At 39.1% G+C, this 19641-nt stretch overlaps 1 long non-coding RNA gene across 4 annotated transcripts in view; it reads left to right on the top strand.

Annotated features, from left to right (window-relative positions):
• Positions 1 to 703: 703 nt before the first annotated feature.
• LOC146394520 (uncharacterized) overlaps positions 704 to 19641 on the top strand; it is a 319831-nt gene continuing 300893 nt past the window's right edge. For all 4 annotated transcript variants that reach the window (XR_014835589.1, XR_014835590.1, XR_014835588.1 and 1 more), the window contains exon 1: positions 704 to 886. This is a non-coding gene — a long non-coding RNA (uncharacterized LOC146394520). The remainder of the gene's footprint in view (positions 887 to 19641) is intronic.

Here is a 19641-nt window from a genome sequence, read left to right as displayed (position 1 = left end):
AATCATGAGAGAAAATAAGATTATTGATCAAAGTGGATATCTCTAATTTTTCCTATTTATTTTGAACACACAATGTATGAGGGGTTTTTTTCTTAAAATACATATTTCCAGAGAATCCCTACCTTTAATGGGTTTTTGTTGTTGTCGTTATTGTTATATTTACTTTCCTTGCATTACTTTCACCCTATGATATACCACTGTGATTGCTGTTATCTTCTATAATTTATCCTATTTTATGTCCTGAAGCTTAGGGTGACCAGAAATATTTTTATTTGCAATTTGCTAATATTCCTTCAACAAATATTTGAATGACTATTATATGAAGAATGTAGATTTGATATTAGAATTGAAATAGTAAGCAAAATATAGTCCCTCCCCACCACAACCCATACTCTGGAAATGAAGGATAAGAAAAAAAGTAATTGTTATTAGTTACTAGAAACCTTGGATCATCATAGGCAAATACGGAAGTGTTAGCAACTCTTTTGAGTCAGGGCCCAACAAGGGTCCTCCTGCCCAGGGTCACTCTCGCCATAGAAGAAGACCACAAAGAAGTTTTATTCTTTGATCAAAGAATGGAGATGTGAAAGCTCCCTGTTCTGGAGTGTGAGCTCTCCCCTAAAGGCCTTGGGCAGGGCTACTGTTACGGATCTGCTGGGGGGGGGGGTGGAGTTTTCAGAAGGGGTGGGGCGGGCGCAGCTGCAGGTGTGCTGCTCTTAACTCCAGATCACAGTGCAGGAAGCAGCCGCTGCTATCTTGAGTTGCAGTGTTGGGCGCAGGGCTTCTGCACAAGCCCGGGGAGCTGAGGTGTCAGCACAGCAGTTCTGCTCTGGGAACACTCATCTGGCGTGTTAGATGCAAGGCCTTAGCACATGACCACCCACAGGTAAGTAAAACTAGACTAAAGTTAGACCTTATTAGCTAGATTCCATCTTATTTTTCCTTGGAAGATTCCAGTGGGCTTTGCCAGTGATAAATCCCTCCTCTGCCTTTTGTCCTGCTCCTCATTCTCAGGAGGTACTGAGAGGTGCTGGTCTGTCCTCTGTAACTTCTTTCTGCTGAGTGTGGGCAGCTTCATAACGCCCAGGAGAGGAGCAAAGCTTCTCCGCAGCTGCCTTTAGTTACGTTTGATTGTCCACAGGTCTCAGCCCTAACTGTTCACATCCTTGAGCGACCATCCATGGAAGTTTTACAGATTCTAACCTTTTGGAGACAGGACACCATACAATTTCACATACATGACCCAAATGTCAGTGACACAGCAATGGTTATGAAAGGGCCCAGAAAAGGTAGAAACTGAGTGACGCTGGGGAGGGCCTGTTTTATCTCCCTCCAACGTTTGTTTGGTGGAAGAGGTTGGCTGCCTTCTGTTTGCCAAGTTACTTTTTCCGGTTACCTGTTTGCTCTTTCTTCAGTCGGGCCACTGGCATTGACATAAAACTACATAAGGACCAGAGCACAGAAACCTCCCTGGTCAGCTAATGGATCCTAGAATATCTGCTGCTTGGCAAGGTATATAGGGTTACTTATCTTTTGCCATTTTTTTGGAAAAGGAATTTTAGGTCAGAGAGAGGTGCACAAGAGTAGTCAGGAGGTTCCTTTGTCTCAGTTTTCTCTGGAGGCTGGAGCTCAGGAGCCTTCTTTATTTAAGTATGATGTGCTCATGGAGTGAGCTCTGCAACTTTAGGGCAGAATGGGTGCTTAGTGGGGTCTGTTCCTCTTAGGAATGAGCTAATCTTATGGGCTTTTTAGATGTAACTTTACCATCCCTTGGTAAAGTTACATCTAAACCACATGCTGAGCAGGATGGGGCGGGAGGAAGGAAGGAACTTAATCCAATTTTCTTGAGTTTAATGCTCTCTCCACCCAGAAAATATATCTGCTAGCACCAAGAGATACCTGAAATTGTCTGGTACTCTTGGCATGACAGTTAAATCAATCTGTCAGTCTTTTTCAGGCTATGTCCCTCCGGTGTGAATGGCTGAATCTGGGAGGGCCAGGTCAGGGGCCTAAAGTAAGTGCTTTTTCACTTTGTGAATGGACCCTTCACATTCAGAATTTCTTTCAAAAGGATCATCATCCTTTCCTTTCAAGTATTCATATAGAGGCCTAGCTACTAGACCACCGTTAAGGACCCAGATGTGGAAAAACTCAGCCATCACAAGGAAACCACTAAGCTATCTTCTAGTTTTAGGAGGGGTGAGGCAAATGGCTTCTTTCCTTTCCTGGGGTAGGCATCTTTGACCTTCTGAATGAATGAAGGCTAGGTAGATCACCCTAGTTAGTGATGTTTGAGGCTTTTTCTTGGACACTTTATATCCTTTATCCGCTAGGTGGTTCTGGGTGGTTACAGTATTTTTGTCAAAGACCTCTTTAGTAGTGTTGGTGATCAGAATGTTGTGGAGGGTTCCTTCCTCCATATGTAGATATTTTGGGTGTTTAAGTTTTCCCTAAAGATCGTGGGGGAATTTTTGAACCTTTGGGGCCACATTGTTGTTTTTGTTGCATGTTCGAGTCCTGCTACTCAAAAGCAAAAATTCCCTTCCCTGATACCTCCCATAATTTTACCACTCTTGTTAATGGAGTTTGTCTGATCTGGTGTTCAGAACTGAGTGAGTGCTGCTGGTGTTGATTAAGTATTCAACAGGCTTCCCCTCCATGCCCAGTGTCAGCTGGAGCTCCTCAGAGGTCAGTTGGAGTGGCAGCTTAGGAGTCCACTGGTCCCATCATTCTTCATCTATTTAAACCATCAGCCTTTGAGGGTAATGGCTGGGATCTGTCACTCTCCCCTCCCCATCCCCGACTTTGGGCATTCTTTCTCCCACTGTCCCTCTTCTTTACATAAAGTGCACTGATTGAGTCCTAGTTTCCTTGACTTTCTATTGTCTGTGGGGGTCTGGGGTTATTCTCCAGAGTCGAGAATCTCTGTGGGCAGTTAGTCCAGTTGATGGACATTGGAAAACAACAGCCAGTTAGTGGGATTGCCTCTGAGCCTTTTTGTCCTCTGACTTTTCCTCCTCTATATATCTCAGTTATTAAACACCCAGTAGGCAACCTAACCAGGTGAGACATAGAGGTATCTGGCTCTATATCCATTTTCTGAAGCTTACGTCTAATGTCAAGGGCACTTTGGGAAATAAAATACTACGTCAGGATTGCCTTCCCTTCTGTTGACTCAGGGTCAGTGGTAGTATAGATTCAGAGGCCCCCCTGAGACTCTAGAAATATCAAAGCCTTTTCCATTGGCTTCTGATTTCCTTTATCTATTCCAATTGACAGGTTCCCTTCCTGCTGCCTGGATTCCCTTGAGGATCATATTTATAGAATGAGTCAGCCTCTGTCTTCCACCTCCTCCTTCTTCATCTGGGTGGTCCCAGTTGGGTTCCTTATCTGGGACTGCTCGATTCCTTGGTCTGAAAATAGCATGACTTGCCTTGTTTCTGTTCTGTTCTGTTCTCTTTGTCTGCTTCCTCCTGGGCTTTTGAAAAGATCTTGGCCTTTTCTTCCCACATTTGGAGTACCTTGAGAAGGCTCCGATGTCCCACCGGGTGGGATCATGGATCTGCATGATTCCTCTAATCGGATTCAGGAACCCCTCTGGATCTTTCCTCAGCCTCTTAGTCTGCTCAGAAGTGGTGAATGGGATGTGTACCTGGATGAGTCCTCCTTCTCCATCAGGGATCTGCCTCAATGGGAGGGTTTTCTCTGGCAGGTTGTTGGACCCTGGTTTGTAATTAGTTCTGCTTTGTGTACTTGCTGAACTGTATTCTGGGGGACAGGGCTGCTATGGAGGGGATCCCTCAGGCCTGTGTCTAAATTAGGATATATGAAGGAAGGTATAGGGAGGAAACAGCAGGAGGAGGGTTAGGGAGGAGCTCAAGGAAGTCCTCAGGGGGAGGGCTGAGGACTGGTATTACCTTACTGGAGAGGAGTCCACATCCCTTTTGAAAGCTTTTTTTCTAAGGGCCATAAAAAACTGGACATAGGGGATTTCAGCCCATTTCTTTTGTCTCTAGCATAGCAGGTCCAATTGTAAATGGTGTCCTAATTAAAAGACCCATTGGTGGGCCAAGTTTCCCCATATCCCAGCTGGTATTAGAGACAGGCTGTATTACATAGGAAGATTAAATGGTTTGGGGTCAAGAGGTGATACCCCAAACACTTCCAGTTCTGAAGAATGCACCCTAATAGGCTGTCCTTAGGTATGGTAGATGTGTGGCTCCCCACACCTTGGATATTCTGTTTTGGATTTGTTTCCAAATACCAAGGGGGCATTTGGAGTGATTTGTTGGCACAGAAATGCTGCAAGATTTGACCTAAATAAGATTTTGGATTTGGAAAATTCAGAACCAGTCCCAAACTGTTGATGGATTCCACACAAAAAAGACCAAAACAGACGGCATCCAAATAGCATGGACTTTGATATAACTGGGTGTCCCCTTTGAATGTGTACAGGCCTGCACATGTGATAGTCCCTCCCCAGTCAGAATGTCCCACAGGGATTGGACAGGACACCTCCAGGCCAGAGCAGCTTAGCCACTTAGTTCCTGACCAACTTGGTCCCTTAGGGAGTGGCTCAGCTGTGTGAGGCTGGGCTCTTCACTCTTCTCCTTTTGGCCCAGGAGGAGGAGTTTTAGGACTTCTCACTGGGTGAGAGTAAAACATGAGGGGTTCCCGCAGGTACTCACCAGATCACTGGGGCAGCTGGTATTCTGTGCAGATACCGGGAGGAGAGTCCCTGGAACCTCTGTCACGAACCACCCAAAGTTCACCTCCCAAACAGAGGTAGGAGGAGGGGTCAGGCATTGGATGTTGCCTGTTCTCGCCAGCAGCTTACAGAGCTTCCTGATAATGGAGTGCCTGGTCTTATGAGTAGCTCACAGGTCTCCCCAGCAGCTCACTGTTCTGCAGCCCACTTCAGAGAAGGTAGAAGTCAATTCCCTGGTTATGTACCTATTGGGACCCTTTCATGCTCAGGCATCCCTGGTACCTTTTCCTGAACTCAGATCAACTGTCCTCATAACATTTCATCAGGAGGTCCTTATTACCTGGGCCTTTTCCCGATCTCTTGCTTCTTGGCTCATGGGGCTGGCACTTGCCTTGACCAAATCAAAAGTGACTATGGAGAATGCTACTGTTGACCCTCGAAGGTCAGCGTGGGGGGCAGAAAGCCCTCATGCAGCCACTGCTACCTCATACAGGGGCCAAGAGGGCAGTGCAACTGGTGAGACAGTGGGAAAGACTGCCATAGATTCCTCTTGTTCACAGGTCCCCACTGTCCCTTAGTGTCCAGTAGGTACCTTGGCAAGGCCAACCAGAGGCAGCAGGAAGACATGCATGGGTTTTAGTCTCTGATCCCCAAGGATGTCATAGTATGATCCCTTCAACAAGGGACAGGCCAGATTATTCTGAGGGCTGTGGTTTGTGCACACCCCACCCAGGTATTGGGTTGCTGGGCACAGTTTCTCTGATTTGGTGAAGGCTGCTGTCATTCTACCTCTTCACAGTGTCCTCAAAGACTAGGGTCAGTCATCCTCATGTGAACCTCGTAAAGCCTCTGCTGTCCTCTCATTAGAGCCTAGAGGATAGATACACTTCATGGTCACCAAAATTTGTTACTGACCGACCCTTCAAAGCTGGAACCCAACAAGCATGCTCCTACTTGGTGTTGCTCAAGCCAGTAGGACAAGACCAAATTTAATTCAGAAGCAAGCGAAAGTTTCATTCTTTGATCAACGAATGGAGATGTGAGCTCATGCTCTTAATTAAGCACACACTCTTTCCAGTAGGCCTACTTTATAGGGTCTTCACCAGGGGAGAGAGGGGTGGAGTCCTTGCAGTTTGGACACAGTCATGTTGTTGACAGTGCTCCAGATAAAAGTGCTAAATGCACTGTCTATCTGTGCACATGGTACACTGTTCCCATCTTGAGGTGAGGTGTTGTGCATCATGCTTTTGCACACAGTTCGCCAAGTTTGGGTGTAGAGAGCAGCGGTTCTGGGAACTATAATCTGATGTGTTAGGTGCAAGGTTTCTATATATGGCCTCCTATAGACAAGTTAAACTAAACTAAGTGCAAAAGAAGATTTTAGACTGTATCTTCTAATCTAGATTCCATGTTATTTTTCCCTGGTGACCCCAGTGGGCTTTGCCAGTAACAGAAGCACACGAGAAAGGCACGGAATTTCTGTGCATCAAATCAATTTTTTCTTTCCTTATTCTCTGTAGCACATTAGGGGTAATCTTTCTTAAATACCCATATATACTTGAGGCAGATTGTAAATTCATATAACCATTTGGTAAGGTATTGGCTATAGTATTACAAGTGTTTTGAATTGACTGTTTTAAATCATTTATTTTGAACTGTTAGTTTTACATTTAGGAGTTTCCCTAGATAACAACAGTGTGCACAAAGATCTATGTATAAGAACATTCATTTTGATATTGTTTATGATTATGAAACAGTCCCACAACTGCATAATACTGTGCTGCCTTTAAGATGATGCTGTGGAACATCTTAGGCAACAAATGTTATAAATACTATATAAAATGAAAAAAATTACAAGTTAAAATAGATAATTTATCTCACTTTTGAGAGAAAAGTGTGTGTATGTGTATGGAAAATGTCAAACTATATACATATGTTTAGAGTGGTTACCTCTAGATAGTAATAGTGAGAAAAAATTAAAAAATTATCCATACTTTATTTTATATATATATAGTCTTCCTGAAAACAGACTACTCTTTTTTGTTTTGATATTTTATAAAAGCCATTTCATATTCATCCACAGAATTCCTTATAAAATTATTTATACATCTGCTTCCCTATAGAGGCCTATCATAATAATAGTCAAAATCCCCAAAATGGGTCATAAAATCTAGCTCCAAGTGTCCTAATATATTTCTTGCAAGTGATTTTTGAAGTTACAAAAATCTGGAAACATTCATTCTATTTCTGGTATAATCAAAACATTTACGGAGTTCCCATTATTATGCAGCAGAAATGAATCCCACTAGTAATCATGAGATTGCGGGTTTGATCCCTGGCCTCTCCCAATGGGTTAAGGATCAGGCATTGCCATGAGCTGTAGTATAGGTTGCAGATGCTGCTCAGATCCTGCTTTGCTGTGGCTGTGGTGTAGGCTGGCAGCTGTAGCTCCAATTTGTTCCCCTAGCCTGGGAACTTCTATATGCCATGGATGCAGCCCTAAAAAGAAAAAAAAAAATTCTATTACTGGTATTAATTGTAGTTTTATTTTCCCATCTTAGCTAGAAAACACTCTCACTGATTTTATTACAGTGTAATAAAAACTTAGTCTCATGTAAGTTTCCAGACATCCCAGAAAGTTTTTTTTTTTTACACAAAACTTTCACAATATTTCTATGAATCTCTTACCACACCATCAATGAAACATTTATCACTGATATTTTTTTCTGTTATATGAGAAAATGGTTGTTAACTTTTCTCTAGATCTAGGACATAATTTTTTTTTCAGTCTTAATTGTCTGGTTAATGAAACTTGGTCATTCTACTTTCCCAAAAGTGAAACACTTATAAATCTTTTTTTATGATTCTCATTCTAATTTACTGTATCTAAATATTCTCCTTAATTTTATTAGCAATATGGATTTTGATAACATTAAATCATTAAGCATGTATTAATCACCTACAATAAGATAGCATAATACCAGGAATATCAGGAAAATGCAGATAAAAAGAAGAAAAAACGTATAAGATGAAACTGATTATTGCTTCATTTTAGGACAGAGCTTCGTTAATACCTCTTTTAGCAGTCTTCCTTGCATGGCTACTCCCTCATATGGAGAAACAATCCAACTTACTGGCTCTAAGTCAATTTTCCTTAAACTAGATTTCAGGGTGTCCACAGGCAAATGCACATTTTATTTGGTAAGATAGGTTTTCATCAGATTCTCTGAAGCAGTGGTGCTTAACCTTGAGCTACAAATTAGGAATATCTAAGTTATTTTTAGAAATTAACCTATGCCAGCAGCTTATCCCAGACCAAATAAATTGTGATCTCTGGGAATGCCCTAATGACTAAGATATAGAAAAATCTTAAAGGAGGCTTTCTAGATGATGGAGTCCCTTTTAATGGTGAACCACAATGCACAAGGTATGCAAAACCCTGTCAACACAGGGTCTTATCTCCCAACGTGAATCATTCCAGAGCATTGTTGGCAGCAAGATATGAGTTTCCTCTTATGTATGCTAATATCCTTCCTAAAGAAAGAAGGAGAGTTGGGAAGGTTAGGAGGTGGGGTGTGTGTGCACGCGTGCGCATATGGATTCACCTGACCAGATGCTGCAGTAGCATGATTTCTGTCTCAGATATTGACTGCTCTATCTCAGCAACTTGATTTGTAATTGAGCTTTAGGGAGAGAGGGACTAAGGACTGAGGGACAAGGATGATCCTTCTACTTGTGTATTGAATACATAGGAACTTCAGCTCAACCAGGACCCCAGTGAATGCATTGTCCTTTGGGCACTCAGAGATGCTGCAACATGAGGAACAAGAGATAGCGACGTAGGGTTCAGAATCAATGTTACCCAGAGGACTGAGTGGCAGTTTTGGCCAGCTGGGGGAGAGTTGATTCAGAAGTACTGTTGGAGGCCATGGACATCAGTGAAAGTGTCTGAGGTCAAGAAATGGGAGAAGACCTCTCACGAGCAAGTTTGAGTACCTCATAGAGGACATCCAAATATAACTGGGAGAGATTTAGGGTGCAGGGATTGAAGTTCTACCTCAGCAAGTGGGGGCCAGTATAATTAAATTCTAAAATTAATAATAGAATTCCATTTTAACTCATCAGTCAAAGATCGGAGAGGAGTTCCAGTGGCTCAGGGGTTAACTAACCTGACTGGTATCCTTGAGCACGTGGATTCGATCCCTGGGTTAAAGATCTGGCATTGCTGTGAGCTGTGGTGTAGGTCACAGATGCTGCATAGATCCAGCGTTGCTCTGGCTGTGGCTTAGGCTGGCAGTTGCAGCTCCGACTTACCACTAGCCTGGGAACCATCATATGTCGCAGGTCCAGCCCTAAAAAGATAATAAATAAATAAATAAATAAATAAATAAATAAATAAATAAAGGTTGGAGAAACTTAGTAATTACTTTAATTTCTTCCTCTAAACTTTGTGACATTAGCAGCCCATTTTTACAGATAAAAACAAAACAAAACTGGCCTTTGTAGTGTTAAGTAAGTTGACTAAGGTCATTCAACTGTTAAGAACCCAGTTCTAGGGATTTCCCTGGTGGCTCTGCAGGTTAAGTTTCCAGCATTGTCACTGCCCTGGCAAGGGTCACTGCTCTGGCGAGGGTTCAGTCCCTGGCCTCAGAACTTCCACTTCCACATGCCATGCATGCAGCCAAAAAAAAAAAAAAAAAGGAACCTGGTTGTATTTAAGTCCGGTTGTGTAAAAGTTCATAATAATACTGCATTCTTCGGGACTTCCCGTCATGGCTCAGCGGTTAGCTAACCCGACTAGCATCCATGAGGACATGGGTTCGATCCCTGGCCTCACTCAGTGTGTTAAGGCTTGGGCATTGTTGTGAGCTGTGGTGTAGGTTCAGATCCCACGTTGCTGTGGCTCTGGCGTAGGCCGGTGGCTATAGTTCTGATTGGACCCCTAGCCTGGGAACCTCCATATGCCTCAGGTGTGGCCCTAAAAAGACCAAAAATAAATAAATAAATAAATAATACTGCATTCTTCAAAACTAATAATTGAGTATTTACTATATACTCTGCACTTTCCTCAGAATAAACACACTCAGAAATGCTCTCTGCTTCCTAGCTTCCACTCTTCACTTAGATTCTGAAATGTTTTTGATACGAAGAAAAGGAAGTGGACCAAGTATGATTCAATGCAACTATTAATCTTGAATAACATAATAGTGTCCATCTAAGACAAGGATTATATATTATTTCACAAGCTACACATAGACATTCATTTCAATATTTTTAGCATTCCGGTTTCTACAAATGCTAATCTTACTCCCAAATAAAATCTGTCTCTGTGTATGGCTTAATCTTGGGGAGAAATCTTGTGACATGGAGGTTGGATTTATGTCAGAGTCCATCTTATTTAATTTTCCCCATTCTTCTTTTCATGTTTATTATAGCAAATTATGCTCTTTTAACAATTTGTGGCATTTACCAAGCCATGCTTTATACAGTGAGGAACAATATGAAAGCAATATAGAATTATCACGAAGTCCTGTGGTACAGGCTTAATTTTTGGTTCAACTAAACCTCTTCAAATTTCTGAAAATAACTGTTAGACAAAAAAAATGAAAATATGAAAATTAAGAAACCTGGAGTTCCCATTGTGGCGCAGTGGAAACGAATCCAACTAGGAGCCATGAGGTTGCAGGTTGATCCCTGGCCTCGCTCAGTGGGTTAAGGATCTGGTGTTGCCATGAGCTGTGGTGTAGGTCACAGACACGGCTCGGATCTGGTGTTGATGTGGCTCTGGCGTAGGCCGGCGGCAACAACTCCGATTTGACCCCTAGTCTGGGAACCTCCATATGCTGCGGATGTGGCCCTAAAAAGCAAAAAAAAAAAAAAAAAAAGAAAATCAAGAATCCAATACAAATATAAACATATTCTAAAACCATATTGCTATTGATTGCCAAGGAGATGATTAGAAAATACTCTAATGATGAGTGTACTTACATTTCTTCTGGCACAGTAAAAGTTACCTTCCATTTAATAAAGCCCTCTGTCATTATAGTCATTTGTAGCTTTTGATGAATGGTGTTTGAGTCTACAAAACTAGTTGGTGCACATTTTTTATAAAATAAAATCAGTTATAATTTTTATATGTGGTGTTTGTTGTCAAGGAAGAGGGTCTTGTTCTAAGGAATAAGTATTTATCACAAAAGAACCAGAAATGAAAGTTTAATTTATTAATTTGCCTGTGGTTCTCCCCTACTAAGGACATTATCCTTATTCTGTCTCATGTGTAAATGAATTTTATGGATGTGATGTTCTAGAAATGAATAGTATTATAGCAGAAATTTTGTTATACTCTGTCCTTACTCATTATCATTATAATGATGAGTGAACGTTATATCCCATATCTTTGTAATCTCTGTATTAAGTATGGAAATATTATTCAAAACCATGTAGAGTGGAATCTTTCAGAAAAATTGCATAATCTTTAAGAATTGCTTATATGTCAATCATTGCCTTATCATTTGCTAGCATTGTGTTCCTAAACAAGTTACTTAGCCCCTCTGAAGCTCAATTTCTTTTTTTCTTTTCTTTTTTTTTTTTTTTTTTTGTCTTTTTATGGCCACACCCATGGTATATGGAAATGTCCAGGCTAGTGGTCGAATCAGAGCTGCAGCTTCCAGCCAACTCCACAGCCATAGCAATGCTAGATCCAAGCCACGTCTGCGGCCTACACCACAGCTCACGGCAATGCCAGATCCTTAGCCCACTGAGTGAGGCCAAGGATCGAACCCACATCCTCATGAATACTAGTCAGGTTCAATACTGCTGAGCCATAATGGCAGCTCCCCTCAATTTCTTATTTGTGAAATAATGATGGCAGTAATACATGGGACTACTCTGAAGAATAAATGAATATGTATTATGTATTATACATAATAATATAAATATAAAATAAAATAATGTAATATAATACAAATAATACATATGTATTATACATAAATGAAATTATGTATATAACATTCTGGGTAGTACATTGTGTTATTAGTTTAAAAATTTCACCTCCTTTTGTCATGTGACTTGTCAGTCTCTTTCATTAAGGAGATAATGTATCTCTTCCTGATGCTTGGCTTTGACTATTAGAATAAAGAGAAAGTGCGTGTTCTGTGTCTTATCCTAAGCCTTGAAGCCTCATATATTCTGCCTATATTCTTGTACCCCTGCTAACACCATGAGTAGAATGTTGAGAAATGGAACAGTCATTCCAAACAAGTTGTAGACCTGCAGTGAGAAGTAGGACCACACTGACTGTCACAGCCTGAAACGGAAATGTCAAGCTGAGCCTACCCCCAGATCAGCCAAACCCCAGGCAACTCATAGACACATGAGAAATTACAGTTTATTGCTTTAAGCCACTGATTATAGAGGAAGTTTGTTATGCAGCAAAAATTGACTGATAGAATGTATGATCAATATAGATTAGCTATTGCTGTGGTTATTATTTACTATCATTTGAAGTAGAAGTCTAATGAAAATAAATAAAGCAAAACAGTATGATAATCAGTAAGGTACAGAACTCTATTTTCTCAACCTGAGGTTGTTTTTAAAGAAATACTGTTTTATCTACTTCTGTTTGTTTCTGAAACCGCTGTTGGCAGACAGCACCTTCTTCAGGAAAAGGAAATGCAAATGCTTGGGAGAGTTTTGTCTAATCTGCCACTTCTCCAAGGAAAATAGAATCCTATAATAAACAGTCTTGTGATCACAGATGTATAAATGTAATGACGATGCTACAAATACATCACACATGCAACCCTCAAATACATATCTCCCTCCTACATACTCTTCCACAAATATTCTGCTACATCTCATGGGAGGAATTGCAGCATTTCTTCCGGAAGCCTCAAGCTGTGGCTCTCTGCAGAAGCCAAGGCAGAAATATCCATTTGAGCTGTGACAGAGGGTGGGGTCAGGAGACAGAGGTTTTTACATGAAATTAAAGGGCAGAGCAAGGAGAAGAATTGAAGGCAAAGGTACTTAACTATCCGAACTTTTAACTGCTTACAAATGTGAAGCTTTTAAAAGCATATAAAAATAGAATACCCTTCAGCTGGATGCAGTGTGTGGCTTGGATACTCCTTTTTGGGGGTGCATACCGCATAGATATTTAGCATGTAAGCTTGAGTAATTTTGTGGTTTATGGGTGTAAAAGAAGACTGAGTGATCAAATCTGATTTAAAGTAGCAAATCAGCACTGTAATCCTGTGTCGATCTGACTAAATACTCTAAGGGAAACATTGTAATAAGGAATGAAATAGTAATAATAATAATAGTTTTTAAAAGCTGTCCACCATTAAGTTAGATCATGAATTCCAGAGGGAAATTGCAGTTTGTTTCTATATATTGCTTTGCCCTTCAGCTCAGCTGTTGGCTCTGCATTAATATTCAGGCAGCATCAGTGCCAGTCCTGGTGATTCACTGAGGTATTATGAATATGCAAATGAGCAAGAGCTTTTTATGTCTATGGTCTTTCTTGGATGTCTGAAGGAATAATTGGAGCCAATCGGCTGCTGATAACGTGTACATAGATAGCTATTACTCTGGAACCTGAAGCCATTTCTTAATTATTCTTATACCAGCCCAAAGGTTTGATTTCAGTCAATCTCTTGAAAATAGTACTCCCTGTATTCTCTTAAATTGATTAACTTAGAGGTTAAAGTGTCATATTATTTTAACTTCTTAGATTATAATGATACTGTTTTGAAGTAAACAGTACACAGAGTGGAATTTGTATTAGTTGCTCACTTTAAATTTTTCCTTGGGTTTTTAATTTTCCTTGGTTAAACATTAGAGGTGCAGGAGTTGGTAGAATGTTCCAAGTAGATGAATTCTAGAGCTTCTGAAGTATGGAAATAGAATAGGCATACAGAAGTTTGCAGGAGAAAAGAAATAATTTATAATATTCAGTGGTAATTAATATTTGATCTTAAAATCACATTAATATTATCTCTTATTTTGGCCACACCTGTGGCATGTGGAAGTTCCTAGGCCAGGGATCAAACCCAAACCACAGCAGTAACAAAGCTGAATCCGCTAGGCCACCAGGAAACTCCCACATTAAAGTTATCTTAATGCTATGTATTAAGGAAAAAGAACAAGCCTTCATATTTCTGTATAATTCCTTATAGCATAGACAAGTAATAATTTTTACCAAAAAATTAAAAGTATATAGTAGATGAACTAGGTAAATTTTAATAGACATTTGGATGGCTCATATCACTTCTTGATTATAGATTTTTTAAAGCAATTTAATTATTTTAATTTAGTTCTCAACCAGTGTGGCACAATTAAAAGAGCTATAAGAAGATATATAATATTTCTATTATTGTACCCTATGATTGATTTAAACATTTGCCATTTTCTTTTGATGTTCTAGCACTGTCTCATTTCTATGAAGAGATAACCTTTAAACTGCTGAATGTATATAGAGAACTAATTTATGACTGTGTGAAATAACCAGCATTCTGCTAACAGCAACTTTGATTTAATTGAGAAATTATTTCAGGGAGTTGCCATTGTGGCTAAGTGGTAACGAATCCTACTGGTAGCTATGAGGATGTGGGTTCAGTCTGTGGCCTCACTCAGTGGGCTAAGGATTGGATGTTGCCCTGAGCTGCAGTGTAGGTCCCAGATGCGGCTTGGATCTGGCGTTGCTGCGACTGTAGTATAGGCAGGCAACTGCAGCTCTGATTCAACCCCTAGTCTGGGAACATAAATATGCCTCATGTGTGGCCCTGAAAACCAAACAAAAAAGAAAGAAATTATTTCAGCTACAAAAAATAGTCTGTAAAATAATATTACATAATTATGTGATTCTTGTATACCTAGAAAAAGGAGTTTTCTGGTTTTGTATTAAAGGACAAGTGCTGGGTAGTTCAGGCTCAGTTCGGTTCTGGCTTTATTGTTGTTCTTTCACTGCTTTTTTGGTTTATTTTTTTAACCTCAGTTTGAAACAGCAAAGGTTTACTTCTTGCACATCCTCTGGTTAGTAGGGGAGCTGTGGTAATTGTAGGTAGTTAGAGACATAGCCTGATGGGGTCTCCCATTTCACATATGCTTTTCTGTTTGTCATGTCAGAGGAAGAGCGGTCCTGGAGGATCTTGCACCAGCACTTAAATTCTCAAGCCTTGGAGTGACACATGTCACTTCTGCCTATGACTTATTGACTGAAAAGGTCACATGGCCACACCTACTTTCAAGGAGTGAAGAAAGAAATAGAATGTTCTCACATGCCTCAAAGAAAAGGAGTATTTATGCACATTAATAATTTCAGCCCATGACACAACATCCCTGCATTCTCATAGAAAGACCAAATCATTTTAAAAGTCATATTTTAAATTAAAGAACAAAACCTTCATAAGATTCCCAGGAATAATCATTAATCGGTAAAAGCTGAGGTGTATTATTTCCCTTCCGGGAAAACTGTGTGTGTTTGTGTGTGTATATCTGTATTTTATTATTATTGTATGCCCATGACTGACTAAAAAGCTATATACATATGTATGTGTATATATATATATATATGTATTTAGAGCTAAATTAGGGTAGACATACAGGTACTCAGCAGGAAAATCTATTACCATGACAATCTAAAATGTCAATGAAAATATAAAAAATTGGATGAAATTTAATTTCTCGAACTTCTCTTTGGAAGTATACTTAGTACAATCACAGGACATATTTTATTTTGGCAAGCCACTTAGGGTGAGATAATTATAGGAGGACAGTAGGCTTTTTGTTTTATTTTATGCTCCTTCAGCATCCTCATTTTTCCAGCTTTATTGAGAAATGATTGACAAACATTGTATGTATTTAAGGGGTAAGATGTAATGTTTTGATATATGCATTATGAAATGATTACTACAATGAAGCTAAATAACATATCCATCACCTTATATGGTTACCTTTTTTTCTGTAGCGAGAATAGTTAACACCTCCACTCTTGGCGAATTTCAAGGATATAATTTATTATTATTATTAATTGTCATCACCATACTGTATATTAGGTCTCTAGAATTTATTCATCTTGCAACTGTGAGTTTATACCCTTTTATTAATATCTCCCCTTTTCACTAACTCTTCAGCCTCTGGTAATCTCCATTCTATTCTTTGTTACTGTGAGTTCAGCATTCTTTTTAGATTCCACATATAAGTGAAATTATGTCATACATTATTTCTCTTTCTGTGTTTGGCTTATTTAGCATAATGTTCCCTGGTTTATCCATATTGTCACAATAGCAGGATTTCTTTATTTTTAAAGGCTAAATAATATTCCATTGTATGTGTGTGTGCGTGCCACATTTTCTTTATCCATCCATCTCTTGACAGACTCTTAGTTTGTTTCCCTATCTTGTCAACTATGAATAATGCTGCAGTGAACCTGAGAATACAGATGTCTCTGCAGGTAGTGATTTTCTTTCCTTTGACTGTATACTCAGAAGTGGGATTGCTTGATCATATGGAATTTCTATTTTTAGTTTTTTGAGGAACTTTCATACTGTTTTCCATAATTGCTATATCAATTTACATTCCCACTAACATTGTGTATAAGGGTTCCTTTTTTTCCACATCTTATAAGGGAGTTTTAACAGTAACAACAGAGGATCACTAGATTGTTCATTGATTCTACACTCTAAGTAAACAATGATCTGATAATGTTAGTGAGTGGGATAGTATAAATTATAAATTTATACTATCTATATATAGTATAATAACCTATAAAATTATACTAGCTATACTCTAATGTATAAAATTATCCTATCTATATATAGGCAGGGCTTTTTTTTTGACAAGCAGATTTGCCCTTCTTAAGACCCTTGCACATAGCAATCACCTTGTCCTCCAAATAGAAATTGAACAAATATTGAAAGAGTAGTGGATTGAATTGGCAAATTGTCAGGGCTATGACAGAGACACATACTGCCTGTTAACTTTACAGAATATGCCTTCACTTATTAGACTCTCTAGATGGTAGCTACATCCTTCCTCACCACTCCGTTCAGTGTATCCCATCAAATATCACACAGCTGGTCCCAAACAGAGGGATATTATTGTTAAGTGAACCACATTGTGAATTAATGCATTAGGTGTATATAGAAAGTGTAACTATATAGAAAGCAATATATACTATAAATGAGCTTATTTTCTCTGCCTTTATCCCTTCTTATTTTCCATTTGTTAGGAACTGAATTCCTAATCATAGTAAAAAAATTTAATGATATTTTAATTTGCTTAAAAATATTTCAGCATAGGAGTTCCTGTCGTGGTGCAGCGGAAATGAATCCAACTAGGAACCATGAGGTTGCGAGTTTGATCCCAGGCCTTGCTCAGTGGGTTGAGGCTCTGGCGTTGCCGTGAGCTGTGGTGTAGGTCACAGATGTGGCTCGGAACTATCATTGCTGTGGCTCTGGTGTAGGCTAGCGGCTACAGCTCCGATTGGACCCCTGGCCTGGGAACCTCCATATGCCATGGGTGCAGCCCTAAAAAGGACAAAAGACAAAAAGAAAAAATATTTCAGCATAGGCAGTTAATGTATTTTAACCAGGAATCTCCACTCCAGGGGCAGTCAGAAAAAACACTTTTTCAGAGAAGACATCCTTCCTGCTCCAGAGGCAGTGATTACAAACACATTAGCTCTCTATGTCTTTGATCATATCCAGATGTTTTGCTAATCACCATATTTCATGTCAGAAATAGGTTTGCATTGATTAAATTAGTGGCTAGCTTATTAATTGGCATGGCACCTGTTAGAAATGGATGGTAATTAGTGAAACTAAAAGCTTTCAACTTACATCAATTGTCTAAAATAGTATAAAGATGCTCTCCACCCTTGAATAAACAGGACATAAAAATTGAGCAAGGTTTGCAGCTTCTACCCTTAGGGATGGTGCCAAAGACTAGGTCTATAATCTGTCATGTATCCTGCCTTTGGTTTAGAAAGATCGTTGTTACCTAATGCTGACCATAAGAGTAATTTTGTCCTACTTCTAATATGTTGAATCAATATGTCTTGTTGGGGGGGGGGGCAATAGGTCAAACTCTTTAAATGACAGAGAGCTAAGACTTCATCAGGCTTACAGAATGAGCTCCAATATGAACTGTTTTTGCCTCTTTGCTAATACATGTTTCTAGAACTTGTTCTAAGACTTGATTTCATAATAACGTGATTACACTGTTTAAGGGAAGTAGCTAACCCTTATTCATATAAAGTATTTTGTTGGCTGTTTATTAAAAATAAACAAACCAAAAATTCCTGAGTTTTGCATGTTCAATTTGCTTAGGGTCATCCCCAACAGAATTAAATGTTAATTAACAGTATCACCATTTCTACTACTTAACATTAGTAGGTCCTTCTAATAGAATGATCTTTAAAAAATATATTGCTGTTGTACAATTTACATTGACTAACTTTAATAACCAGTAATCACCATCCTTATATCAGAACCTGAGCTTCAATTTAAAGAAACTCAAAGTAAATCAATAAGTTATATCAGAAATAGCATTATTTTTGATCATGAGATTATATATTTCATTTATATTATATAAAGCCAATCTATTTTCTGCAAGATCATTTTACATGCAAAAAGCACACATTTACACACAAGTAACAACTGAATAAAGCTTGTAGATAATAATTTAAATGGAAAAATCTTAGAGAATGTTAAGAAATAACATTCTCTATCCAGTGTACCATATTTAAAAAGCAAGAGACAGAACTGAAATTTTTGTCTGTTGATTCATAACTCCCCATTTCCCTCTTCCCCTAAAGCTTGATAACCACGACTCCAGTCTTCAATTTTGTGAATTTGACTGCTTTAGGTGCCTCATATAAGTGGAAAAATGCAGTTACTTGTCTTTCTTTGTTTTGCTTATTTCATTTAGCACCTTTAGTCAACAATAATGTCTCATACACTTAAAATTTGTTAAGAAGACTTTTTTTTTAAAAGCAAGGAAGAGAAACTGTTCTGCTCCAAACTATTCCCAGTTAGACCAGGATCAATTTAACGAGTTACTGTCTGAATAAGTTAATGTTTCCTCAAGAAATCATGCATCTGTTTTGTGGGTCTATCTATTTAAAGCATACGTACATATATGGACATAGGGGATACTGTAATGAAAAAAGACTGGGTTCTTCCCTTAAAGAATTTCCAATCTATCTGGATACCAATAAATAACTATTAAACATTATATGGAATAATCAAAGCTATACTAGAGACTGTACTGTTTAGAACAAGTTTCCAGTTTTAGCTGTGATATTTATTAACTGGAATTGCTTTGAGTAAAGCATTTTACCTCACCAAGACTCACTTTCTTCATTTGTAAAAATGAGATAATAATGCCTGTTTTACAGGATTCTCATGTTATCATGATGATTAAATATACTAATGTTTTTATTTATTTATTTTATTTATTTTTTGTCCTTTTTTTTGCCCTTTCTAGAGCTGCTCCTGCGGCATATGGAGGTTCCCAAGCTATGGGTCGAATCGGAGCTGTAGCTGCTGGCCTACGCCAGAGCCACAGCGACATGGGATTTGAGCCATGTCTGTGACCTACACCACAGCTCACAGCAACGCTGAATCCTTAACCCACTGAGCAAGGCCAGGGATCACCCGCAGTCTCATAGTTCCTAGTCAGATTCATTAAGCACTGAGCCACGACGAGAACTCCACTAATGTTTTTAAAATGCTTACCTGAATGCCTGGTATACTTTATGATAATCTTATAAGCATTTGTTTATGTATTGATGCACTGGACTAAGCAACTGTCCTAAATACCTCCAAAAAACATACTGACAGATGCTCTCAACACCCTGAATGCTCATGGCTACAAGTCTACTCTCTAGGACACCCTTGAACGTTCTCCTCCATTAATTGAGTTATTTGCTT

The sequence above is a fragment of the Sus scrofa genome, chromosome X, assembly GCF_054392235.1.
Source record: "Sus scrofa isolate SSC_HxYL_T2T_F1_AM1 chromosome X, Sscrofa_HxYL_maternal_Yorkshire_Landrace_v2.0, whole genome shotgun sequence".
Taxonomy (NCBI): Eukaryota; Metazoa; Chordata; class Mammalia; order Artiodactyla; family Suidae; genus Sus; species Sus scrofa.
Note: the sequence above shows the minus strand (reverse complement) of the source record. Positions and strands in the feature narration are given on the sequence as shown.